At 41.7% G+C, this 13,101-nt stretch overlaps 3 non-coding genes across 3 annotated transcripts; all 3 read left to right on the forward strand.

Annotated features, from left to right (window-relative positions):
* The first annotated feature begins 4,655 nt into the window (after nucleotides 1-4,655).
* trnaa-cgc (transfer RNA alanine (anticodon CGC)) lies at nucleotides 4,656-4,727 on the forward strand. The gene has a single exon. It is a non-coding gene; the product is annotated as a tRNA-Ala (tRNA).
* A 3,823-nt stretch (nucleotides 4,728-8,550) lies between these two features.
* Nucleotides 8,551-8,622, forward strand: trnat-cgu (transfer RNA threonine (anticodon CGU)). Its single transcript has one exon. It is a non-coding gene; the product is annotated as a tRNA-Thr (tRNA).
* Nucleotides 8,623-12,313: 3,691 nt separating this feature from the next.
* trnai-uau (transfer RNA isoleucine (anticodon UAU)) lies at nucleotides 12,314-12,407 on the forward strand. The gene is made up of 2 exons: nucleotides 12,314-12,351; nucleotides 12,372-12,407. It is a non-coding gene; the product is annotated as a tRNA-Ile (tRNA).
* The last annotated feature ends 694 nt before the right edge of the window (nucleotides 12,408-13,101 follow it).

Here is a 13,101-nt window from a genome sequence, read left to right on the forward strand (position 1 = left end):
AGGAAACTTAGACTCGCACATGGAGTTTTATCTTCGAATGGAGGGTGGGAGAATTCATTTAGACTCTCGTTGCTCATTAGCTAAACTATATGACATAGCTAAAAATAGCTGAAAATATGACACAGATTTGTTCAAGAAACTTGTAATCACCTTAAAAAGAGTCTTCTTGAAGATGTGAACCAGCTAGCTCTCCACTGTCAATTGACAGGACTTTAGAAGAAACTGTTCTCATACAACCAACATACAAATTACACATCTTAAGTCACATGAAGAGAAATCCTTGTACTAAATAACATAAAACTGTCGCTGCAAATTATCACCAAGATGTTTTATGTGTCTGACCACCTCTTTCCTACTTTGCAGAGAGCACAATTCTTTCTGTTTCTTCATCGCTATTTTACTGTCTCTTTCCCCCACGTGGAGATGGATCCACAGCAGAAACTTTTGGTCCGTTCCTGTTACTCTGTCCGATTGAAAGAGCTGTATTAAAGGCACTCCCATCTCTGCAGGAAAGTTATTGCTGCTCTCAACACAATATACTGCAGCCAAATGTGATAGCGATACTGTCACTGCCTGTGGGCCACGTGTTCCTGCTGTCAGCCTATTATGTCATGTCCATCCACACCCAGAAACATTACTGCTGTAGCACAAGAGTTATATAGGCGCAGTCAATAGAGCATGAACCTCTTAATCTCAGAACTGTGGGTTCAGCCCCCACATTGGGTCCCTCTGTGTCAATTTGATCCCCCCAATCCTCCTAGCATGACCTGATGGCATAACAGTGATACCCAGTGCCTTATATGACCTTTGCGTAATTCAGCTTTCTTTCCACTTGATTCAGATTTTCATCTGAAATCATCGGCCAAACAAGAGTTTGTCTAAATCGAGGGAGATCTGCTCACAAGCAAGTATTAAACACTTCAGCATTTACTGTTCGAATACCACACTTTGTCAAAACACTGCCGCTTCTTAAGCTAATAAGTAATGGTTTTTGAGCACGCATTGTATTGTTAATGCTTATATTAAAAAAGCATAAATTCACATAATGGAATTTGGACTGAACAAAGTAGTCCAGCCCCATTACAACATTACATACCCACTGATTAAAGCTTAAAACTACAGCAGCAGGAGTAACAATAATGGCAACAACATGTTTGGAGTTCGGCATTTCATTTATTCTGCGGAAACATCGTATCGGAATGAACTGCCCGAGATAAAAGAGTAATTGCGGCTTCAGATCGTTTTTACAGAGCATTGCGTTGTTCTGTTCATACTGACTATACGCTTTAAATTTGTCATTTACTGCAAGCGTTGCTTTTCCAGGCTTTTCGGAAATTCCTCGCATTTGAGCCAGCACTAAAATATTTCATTCCCGTCGCTGAATACATCGTGGAAACGGTATTTGCAACGGAATGCTGTCACACATGAAACCTTTTTGTTATTCGGTTCTGAAGTTTGAAAATGAAAATAAAACGGGGGTCACTTCATAGGCTTGAAAGAAGTCCAAGCAGCATAAAAAACCCGCGAATTCTCACAAAGGCTGCACCTTTCTTCTGCTGCTTGTATAAATCAGCCTTAAACATTTGAATGCATACCTTACTGCTACTAATCACATTCACGTGTTTACGAAGCTTTTTTCTGTCCTTTATGTTTTTTCTAAGTAGTTTCTCCGTTTTCCTCGTACTGTGATTGTCAGCGAGCACAACAAGACTGAAACAGTGTAAAGGCAGGTAAAGAAGACAGGGTAAAACGCCTGACTGTCGGGAGTGGGATTTGAACCCGTGCCTCTATTTGGAGAGCGAAACACAAAGCTTAAAAGACACGAATCTGTAAATTTGCCGTTTTAAACCGCTCGCCTAACCTGAAGAAATGGGTGCTGATTGCACCAGATGCATCCGATTTTCCGTAACTTTAGGACGATTGATACGACTGGACGAACACAATTTGTGGCGTTTAGCATGACATGGAAAACGGTACCGGAGCATTCGGGTCCGGACTACCAGACTTAGAAACAGTTTTTACCCCCGCACTATCAAACTATTAAACTCCCAGCCTCTCTCACTCTCACCTATGATCTGAACCTCACAGTTCCTTCTTTCTTACCAGAAACCCAAACACACATTGAAAATCTACCTCTACCATACATGTCAAAAGCTCATTCCCCATAATTTCTATCCCTTTATTTCATTCTTTTGATGCATGTTTTTGCACATAACCTGTTACCTTTTTGTTGTTTTGCACACTGCCTGTTGTTGTTTTTTGCACATCGGCTGTTGTCTCTGTCTTTCTTTTGTAATACAATTGTATTGTTGTTGTGTTGTGTTTTTTTCTTTGTACAACTTATGTCCGAGAGCTAGCTAAACAGCATTTTGTTATACCATATACCTGTGTATAAGTATAATGACAATAAACTTGAACTTGAACTTGACATAGTCTTGCAGGCAGTATATTATTTTATCGTTTACTCGTTTAAAAAAACACGGTCTTCTCGTTCCTAAGTCAGATTTTTAGTGCTTTCGAACGTTACTTCTAACCTGGACTGACAGCTCACCCGATCTGTTTGTGATCAGACCATGGAGTGGGGGGCTGTACCAAGCGCACGTTCCTTCCCAATGCTGAGGCGATCATTCGGAAGATGGGTGTGAAGAGAAACAAGCTTTGTCGACTAAAAAACAAGGCAGGATATGCAAGAATACTAATCACTGGCGACAGTTATGTTCTCTTACTATTGAGACTCCTACATTGCGAGTTTTTTGAAGACTTTGAAACTAAAGGAAAGCAGTGACAAATGAAACAGGCACAGGTTGGGTGTGAACCCACGATCTTCGGTTTAGAAGACTGACGCCTTACAACTTGGCCACCGCGCCTTCAGGTACACATCGGAATAATGTTGTTCAAATTATTTTTTTTCTGAATCTGGTTTACATCGCCTGGAGGCAGCAACAACAATAAAAGGGATACTTAACAAGGAGATACGCTGTAGCAGTGTGACTCCAACAGATGCTCCTGAAGAGACTGGAGGTTTGTGCCAGCTCCTTAGAGCGCTTGGCCGCGTTGCTCTCAACAGCGGCTCTTCAGCTCTTGTTGTTTGACCTAGTGGTTTTATAACGCGTGGAAACGGCCGCAACTTCGTTTTCTGAGATGCTTTCTCTCACGTGGTGAAATCTCGACCTCTTTGGCATCTCTGGCTATAGTTCTTCTGCAGAGCAGGCTTTCACACCTCTGCTTATAGTGCCCTTGAAGTCATTTTATTTTTACAGGAAGACGCATTCCCTAACGATCTCTCCTGTTTTAGAAATGCTTTATAAGGCGTGTTTGATTCAACGGACAAACAGTATACTAACTGTACAATGCAGATCTATGCGGCATTCGTACTGGATTTGAGTGGGATTCTGAAATACTTCTTGCAAAGGTATTCAGACTTTCTAGAACCTATAATACAACCACAGACCTGAAACTCCCTAGCTTCCAATCTCTGATGTTGCTGTCCTTAAACTCGGACGTGATGTTCTGCAGACGTGCAGTGTCCCTTTACTCTCATTGTTTTCAAAACGACCTCCGTTGTCGGGCGCAGTTGAAGTAGAACTGGCCTGACTGCACAGGAAAGTACGGAATGATAAAATGTTTCTACGGCTCAAAATGTCCCTTTAGACCCTCGTCATGTCTCTGTGAGGAACGGGCAGGTAGAGAGGTTTAACAGATGCTCATGATGTTTCACACGGGGTGTTACCTGTTGTAGTGCTTCAAAAGATGTGTTAGCAGACCACAGATTATCTTGAGAAGATTTGGGTTTGTACTGGCTGGGATTCAAACCCGACTCAATTATTTGGAAGGCGCCTGTACCACCAACGCACTTCCGAGAAGCACCTGCAAATGATCACAATCCTCTCTCTCACCTACAAAGTTATGGAGACACAGACGTCCAATGAAAACTAATTTTATTCACTCAAGGCTACACTCTTTTGTTGTGATGTCATTTTAATTAATATTAGCTTTGATAAGGTGTCGTTTTTGCCTCTTAAAGTTAAAGTCTGCTCCTTTCTTCCTGGTATAGAAATAACATGTTCCATCTTTGTTTAAAAACACCACTAAAAGTAAATTATACAGCTCTAACGCCGTTGTGCATTGACAAGGCATCTCAAAAGGACTTATCAAATAAGAACACGATCCTTCCTGTTACCATTCCTGTGGTTGGGGCGTTGTTTCACCATTTTATGTTCTTCTACAATATTTGCAGACAGGGCTTTATCACTCGGGTTGTACAGAACAAGTGTGCATCGGTCCATAAAAATCATCAGTAGTGCTGTTTTTCTATGCATAGTTTAATCAAGAGCACTTAAAAGATGCAAAAAGCTTTCAAATAAAACAGAATTAAAAGACAGTCGAGTAAGGAGGTAGGAAAAAAGCACTCCCCCGTCTGGGAATTAACCACCGTCGCACGTGTGACTGGATACAAAAATAGTAGATTAATTTGTGCCCAGTCTCTTGAAGCTTCAATGCGATTATTTTTCCTTCCTTATTTCTTCATTCCCATGAATTTGCTCTGTAGTAGAGGAAATGCGAAAGTGGGAAACTGCAGGCATTCTTCGTGAGTGATGGATTGTGATCAGTGAGCATCTGCACATCTCTAAGTCTCTTCCATTACCTGATCCATCGGGGATGTAGCTCAGTGGTAGAGCGCATGCTTCGCATGTATGAGGTCCCGGGTTCAATCGCTGGCATCTCCAGGTGCTTTATATTACAGTACTCACGTTGCAATCTTCTGTTGAGTGAGAACTCTTTGCTTGAGTTCAGAGAGAGCCAGGTTTACACAATTAAATGCAGGCAGAGTTGCGCTGCTGTTTTAAATGTACCTCATTTAGTTCTGTTAAATCCTAAATTATTTGAACTAATAATTTAGTTCAAATTCAGGAAATCCAGAGATTGCTTCACACTTGTCGTGGCTGTTGCAGAAAACACCTGTTGAATCTCACCCGGGATTTCCTGAGAGATCATTCAGCGAGCGAATCCTCCTTCTGAACTCCGCACTAAACTGAAAGCTTCACGAACTCCTCACTACGTGTCCTGTACTGTTACAAGTGCTCTCGTGTAGATGTGAAGCACAGCCATAAACACACTTTGAACTTTTTCCGTTTGTTAACGAAAATGCAAAAGAGCATGACAAGTATTGATCGTATAAAATATCCATGGCACAACTCGAGAAAGTACTGAAGGACTACACATCGACTTTTGATGATTACAAGAGATTCAAGAAACACAACCGTCCGCACCTGGGTTTGGATCCTGAACGCTAGAGTTAAAAGAACATAAGCGACGGATATGACCTATAAACTTTCTTAATTGTCTTATAGTTTATGAAATAAAACAATTTCTTAATAATTTCTAACTGTTGATAGATGATTTATTGAATTTTAACAAAATCACAATTGCAAACTTTTTCGGTTAAACTGTTATTCACATACTCTAACGTAGATAAACGTTAGTGTCTTCCGGTGTGTGAGCCAATTTCTCCCAAAAATATTTGTTAGTCTGTCGGGAGGCTGTGCAAAGTGTTAAGAAATAGAATTTCTAAAAGACAGGCCCCCTAAGCTTAACATCAAGGCAGAAAAAATGCTGTTTTCTCTACAGAAACGCTCTTTAGATTTCAGCACTGTTGCAACTCCCTTTATAAAGAGTGTGCACACGTAAACAACCAAGGCATTGAAAGTTTTTTTTTAATTATTGTTCCAAAAAAATGTTCCATTTGTTTTCTTTTTAATGTTGTTGATTAAAAGATTTTTTTAAATGTGAAAAAAATCTGAATGTGAAAAAAGGTCAAAATGCTATTGAAAAAAATCAGTAATGTGAGGAAAGATGGATTCTGGGAGCCCCTTAACTACCCATGTCATGCTGTATTTCTCACTCATTCTACTGGGAGTGGTGCCGTCGCTTCTGGATAAAGTCTGTCAGTGGTCATTCCAGACGGGTCAGGTATGACTGCGCTTCGGCACAAGAGACACGTGACTTGCGAGGATCCCGACAGTGTGGACTTTCCTTACAGAGCCCCGATAGCTCAGTCGGAAGAACATCAGAGTTTTAATCTGAGGCCCCTGGGTTCAACTCCCCGTTCGGGCGGTTGTGCTGTTCTTAAGTCTATTGTGAATGTCATTCTAAATAGTCTTTTATCTTTCACTCTTCTAGCTCTACTGTGGTTATTTTAAATGTCCATTACTTGTATTTACAGTAGTGCATTTAGTGTTTCATTTCACAAACCGAAAATGTTCAAGTAGATCTTGTCACTCTACTCCACGAAATCATCTAAATTAAATCACAGTAGAGTACAGAACACGCAGTGAGGAGCTCACACAGTGAGTACTCTTGGATACGACGAGAGGAAAGGCCCCCTGCACATCTGCAGAACATCACGTCCGAGTTTACAGTGACAGCAGAGGTTGGAAGCGAAGTAGTTTTTTATTACTCGCTCGCTGAACGATCTCTCAAGAAACCTCGATGGAGATTTAACGGGTGTCTAATAATCACATTCAAAAAGGTGACGATAAGTTTTTTTTTTTTTAACTAGGTAGCCTTAATGGCAACACGGTGTGAGTAGATATTAAAGCAGCTGCAGACAGAGTACCCGTAATGGCAACACATTTCTGCTTTGAGTTCGGCTTTTCTTATTTCTTCTGCAGAACCAGTGGTATCGGAATATAGTGTACTGATCCGCATAAGAAGCGCTTTCGGGTTCTGATCATTTTTATTGAGCGCTGCTCTATGTACCACAGGCAAGATGGCTGGTGGTCTTAGGCGTTGCGTTCAGGTCGCAGTTAACCCTGGAGACGTTTGTTAAAATCTCACTTCTAAGAGGTCTTTCTCGTTAGAGTAGAAACGATAGAAGCCTTAAGCGGGAAAAAATCACAACATCTCGCATTTCACGTGTTTAATGTTAACTGTCTCAGTGGTTGCCTCGGTGATTGATGGCTCTTCTCCCTCGCAGGGTGACAGCAAACGTCTTCAGAGAGGGAGTCTCCCACGCACGGCTTTTCTTTATCAAAAGCTGAGACAACAGAAACAGACTTCAAACAGACATGAATTACTTCTTGAGCGTTTATGACTGTCTTTAAAAGCTGAGAGCAGGTGAAAAAGTCTTTGGAAATGAGGAAATGACTGCTGACAGTAAACAGAGCTGACGCTCAGCTGCAGACAAGTGCTCCTCGTTAGTATAGTGCTGAGTACCCCGCTTGTTGCGCGGGAGACCGGGGTACGTTTCTGTGACAGGGCGCTGGTTTAATTTTTTAACAACCTGACTTCACTCAAAAAGTGTGTACTGTGTACTACGTTTCGGACTAGATAGTGCAGTAGAATATGGAGATCATCTCCAGCTTTGAGCTCAACTGCAACAAGAAGTCATGCTAAATGTATTATAGTGAGTAGACATCGCGAGACAACAGAACGAGAGAGTAGAAGGCGGGAATATATGGTGTAAGGGCGTGATCTGTGTAGTTAACAAAATAGTTAAAATAATATAAAAACGTCTCTTTATTAAGATACACAACATTTATGGCGACGAGAGATGAGTGCTTGACGGACTCAAAGCGAACAGAACAGTGCAGATTTTAGTTCTCTTGCTGGTAGAAACGAACTTCTGAATTTTCGGACTTTTCGTTTAGCTTGCGCCATGGAAGATATGGCAGCCGCGCCGAAAAGCTTTGCTTATGCCCAGCTTTTTCCACCGCTTCTACTGAACCTCGGAGCTCCGGATTTGTATACGGAATACAAGATATGGATGGAGTCGTACAGATTTTTTTTAAATAGCCAGTGGATCTACAGAAACTCAGGATGCCGTGAGACGTGCTACATTACTGCACTGTATTGGGGCTCCCGTGCAGCGGATTTTCGCCAACCTCCCTGGAGAAAAAGCTACATATGAACAGACTGTAGCTGCCTTAGACGCTTACTTTACACCGCGGAGAAATGTGCTTTTGGAACGGCATAAATTTAGGCAGAGAAATTAGTCTCAGGACGAATCTGTTGATGCTTTTTTGACTGCACTAAGAGAACTGGCTAAATCTTGTGACTTTGGAGTATTGGAAACTGACATGTTAAAAGATCAACTAGTGGAAAAATGTGCACATAAGAGACTATAAATTGCTGCAGGAGGAAAGGCTGACTTTAGAAAGAGCTCTTACAGTCGCTAGATTCATGAAGCAGCTCAAGCAGAATCAAGAATGCTTTCTGACTTCAGTGGCACTGAACGGGGCGCTCGCTCAAACTTTACAAACAAAAGCCGAGCAGCAGGACGCAGTCATACTAGAGAAATAGAAGAACAGGGGACGGCTGACATTACATGTTACAGGTGCGGACTAACAACGCACAAAGCAGATGAATGCGGAGCGTGAACAGCAAAATGTCTACACTGTAAGAAAACAGGACATTATGCACATGTCTGCAGAACATCACGTCCGAGTTTAAGGACAAGTATCCCTTTTATTGTTGTTGCTGCCTCCAGGCGATGTAAACCAGATTCAGAAAAAAATAATTTGAACAACATTATTCCCATGTGTACTTGAAGGCGCGGTGGCCAAGTTGTAAGGCGTCGGTCTCGTAAACCGAAGATCGTGGGTTCAACCCCCACCTGTGCCTGTTTCATTTGTCACTACTTTCCTTTAGTTTCAAAGTCTTCAAAAAACTCGCAATGTAGGGGTCTCAATAGTAAGAGAACATAACTGTCGCCAGTGATTAGTATTCGTGCATATCCTGCCTTGTTTTTTAGTCGACAAATCTCGTTTCTCTTCACACCCATCTTCCGAATGATCGCCTCAGCATTGGGAAGGAACGTGCGCTTGGTACAGCCCCCCACTCCATGGTCTGATCACAAACAGATCGGGTGAGCTGTCAGTCCAGGTTGGAAGTAACGTTCGAAAGCACTAAAAATCTGACTTAGGAACGAGAAGACCGTGTTTTTTTAAACGAGTAAACGATAAAATAATATACTGCCTGCAAGACTATGTCAAGTTCAAGCTCAAGTTTATTGTCATTATAGTTCAGATCATAGGTGAGAGTGAGAGAGGCTGGGAGTTTAATAGTTTGATAGTGCGGGGGTAAAAACTGTTTCTGAGTCTGGTAGTCCGGACCCGAATGCTCCGGTACCGTTTTCCATGTCATGCTAAACGCCTCAAATTGTGTTCGTCCAGTCGTATCAATCGTCCTAAAGTTACGGAAAATCGGATGCAACTGGTGCAATCACCACTCATTTCTTCAGGATAGTCGAGCGGTTTAAAACAGCAAATTCACAATTTCGTGTCTTTTAAGCTTTGTGTTTCGCTCTCCAAATAGAGGCACGGGTTCAAATCCCACTCCCGACAGTCAGGCGTTTTACCCTGTCTTTTTTACCTGCCTTTACACTGTTTCAGTCTTGTTGTGTTCGCTGACAATCACAGTACGAGGAAAACGGAGAAACTACTTAGAAAAAACATAACGGACAGAAAAAAGCTTCGTAAACACGTGAATGTGATTAGCAGCAGTAAGGTATGCATTCAAATGTTTAAGGCTGATTTATAAAAGCAGCAGAAGAAAGGTGCAGCCTTTGTGAGAATTCGCGGGTTTTTATGCTGCTTGGACTTCTTTCAAGCCTATGAAGTGACCCCCGTTTTATTTTCATTTTCAAACTTCAGAACCGAATAACAAAAAGGTTTCATGTGTGACAGCATTCCGTTGCAAATACCGTTTCCACGATGTATTCAGCGACGGGAATGCAATATTTTAGTGCTGGCTCAAATGCGAGGAATTTCCGAAAAGCCTGGAAAAGCCACGCTTGCAGTAAATGACAAATTTAAAGCGTATAGTCAGTATGAACAGAACAACGCAATGCTCTGTAAAAACGATCTGAAGCCGCAATTACTCTTTTATCTCGGGCAGTTCATTCCGATACGATGTTTCCGCAGAATAAATGAAATGCCGAACTCCAAACATGTTGTTGCCATTATTGTTACTCCTGCTGCTGTAGTTTTAAGCTTTAATCAGTGGGTATGTAATGTTGTAAAGGGGCTGGACTACTTTGTTCAGTCCAAATTCCATTATGTGAATTTATGCTTTTTTAATATAAGCATTAACAATACAATGCGTGCTCAAAAACCATTACTTATTAGCTTAAGAAGCGGCAGTGTTTTGACAAAGTGTGGTATTCGAACAGTAAATGCTGAAGTGTTTAATACTTGCTTGTGAGCAGATCTCCCTCGATTTAGACAAACTCTTGTTTGGCCGATGATTTCAGATGAAAATCTGAATCAAGTGGAAAGAAAGCTGAATTACGCAAAGGTCATATAAGGCACTGGGTATCACTGTTACGTCATCAGGTCATGCTAGGAGGATTGGGGGGATCAAATTGACACAGAGGGACCCAATGTGGGGGCTGAACCCACAGTTCTGAGATTAAGAGATTCATTGACTATTGACTGCGCCTATATAACTCTTGTGCTGCAGCAGTAATGTTTCTGGGTGTGGATGGACATGACACAATAGGCTGACAGCAGGAACACGTGGCCCACAGGCAGTGACAGTATCGCTATCACATTTGGCTGCAGTATATTGTGTTGAGAGCAGCAATAACTTTCCTGCAGAGATGGGAGTGCCTTTAATACAGCTCTTTCAATCGGACAGAGTAACAGGAACGGACCAAAAGTTTCTGCTGTGGATCCATCTCCACGTGGGGGAAAGAGACAGTAAAATAGCGATGAAGAAACAGAAAGAATTGTGCTCTCTGCAAAGTAGGAAAGAGGTGGTCAGACACATAAAACAGCTTGGTGATAATTTGCAGTGACAGTTTTATGTTATTTAGTACAAGGATTTCTCTTCATGTGACTTAAGATGTGTAATTTGTATGTTGGTTGTATGAGAACAGTTTCTTCTAAAGTCCTGTCAATTGACAGTGGAGAGCTAGCTGGTGCACATCTTCAAGAAGACTCTCTTTAAGGCGATTACAAGTTTCTCGGACAAATCTGTGTCATATTTTTAAAATAGTTTAGCTAATGAGCAACGAGAGTACAAATGAATTCTCCCACCCTCCATTCGAAGATAAAACTCCATGTGCGAGTCTAAGTTTCCTTGGAGCTACTGATGTTCGTCATTATTGGACATTCCCGGTGATATTGACTAAGGAGCTCAATTTTTACGTGTTGCAGTTCAACATGTACAAAATATTCGTATCCCCTGCAAATATCGGCAAGGTCAGTGATATTCTCAACAATGTGTGCCATTGCAATTCGTGCAATTCGTGCCATACTTTTTCCCAATGTATTCTGACATGCCAAGATCAGAGGGTCATATTTAAAAAAACTGGTGCATTAAAATTTTTTGTACTTCAGGATTTTGATAGTCTGTTACATTGTCTTTCAAACGTCGGTGTCAGGACTGTGAGACATTTTCATAATTGGGGGGGAAGGCCGTAGCAATAAACAGAAAGTACAATCACCTTTTCCCAGTGTAAGTCCGTGTTATGGTGAGTTTTCAAAATTGGTTTGCGATTTTCTGAAATATATTCCATACAAAAATATGATTTAGACAGTCGCTATTTATTTGGATATTTCCTTTCACTGAGGATGTCTACAGTATTCCAGCCGGATTAGTACTGATCGAAGAGAGCCATCTACAGGCGAAAGGCGACATAACATCACAGCAGCAGCATTTAAGGTGGAACGAAAAACGCGAATAAGAAGCTGGCGAATAAGAAGCCAACTTCAGCCTCGTAGCAGACCCTGGGAGGCACGCTCAAAATAATCATCTTTCCCAGTACTTCAGAGTCATATTTAGAGCGCTTTACTGCAATTTTATGTGATCGATGGAAGATGTGAAGCCATCGAGCCTGTACTGCGATTCACATTGAAATTGAAGCCATTTCTCATGCTTTCTCTCAGTGTCGGGGCTGCAATTGCGTGTAAAGGAGGCGACTTGAAAATGAAACGTGTAATCACCTTACAGAGGGTCTTCACGACGGGGTGCGTCAGCTAGTTCTCCATTATTGTCAATTTACTGGACTTCTGAAGAAACCTATCGACATCGAAAATACAAACTGCACAGCTTAAGGCACATGAAGAGAAATCCGTGTGCCGATTGACTCAAAAATGTCGCTACAAATAATCCGCCGGGTTGATTTACTTGTCAGACCACCCCCCTCCGTCCTTCTTTGCTGTTAGCACAATTCTTTCAGTTTCTTTTCTTGTATTTTCCTTGCTATTTTACTGTTGCTTTTCCCCATGAGGAGATGGATCCACAACCTAAACCGTTTTCACCCTTTGTTTCTGCAGCGTCAGTCTGTATGAGGAGCACAACTCCCACAGCTCCAGTAGCGCAATCGGTCAGCGCGCGGTACTTATATAGCAGTGCACAGCGGAGTCATGCTCAAGTCGTGAGTTCAAGCCTCACCTGGAGCAGTGTCCTTAGCTACTGTAAGCAACTGTCGAGTTTAGATACTCTTAGGTATTTGATGGAGATAAATTAACATCAAACGAACAAGTAAAGGTTTATTTCGAGTCACAATCAAAGAAGGCTCCACAGCTGAAACATTGTGTTTCCTTCTCTTTTCAGCATGGAATAAACCTATACTTTTCCCTTTGCAGCATGCCCACGCATGCTGACGCAGCTCCCTACTTAAATTACTATCAGCTGTGTACTGTAATATGATTTGACTCCACGCTTGTGTTTCTCGGGAGACAGCAGAAATATTGGGGATTTGCGGCTACAGAAAATAATGTGAACTTTACAGGCAAAAGTAAGGTTACGTTAAAGAAACAAAAACTTATTGTCACCCTTTTCAACTTGATTATTTAAGACATTTGTTCGGAATAGTATATCTTCTCGTGTCTGTGGCTGTTGTCCTACAATAACGGTGGTGAAATAGCAGGAATGTGCGGAAAGAATCGGAGATGGAACAGAAGACTCATCTAGTCGATAGTAAGGTTGTGTAGGACCTCACACACGTCGATGTCAGTGTTGAGTAGTGTGGTTTAAATCTTCTTCACGAACCAGAAAGGAGTAGAAACCTAAAGTCTTCTGATCCGTAATCAGACACGTTATCCATTGTGCCATTGGCGTTTGCATCGCGTTCCCATACAGCACCACATTCAG

This window comes from Atractosteus spatula, chromosome 10 (genome assembly GCF_055471065.1).
Source record: "Atractosteus spatula isolate fAtrSpa1 chromosome 10, fAtrSpa1.hap1, whole genome shotgun sequence".
Classification (NCBI taxonomy): Eukaryota; Metazoa; Chordata; class Actinopteri; order Semionotiformes; family Lepisosteidae; genus Atractosteus; species Atractosteus spatula.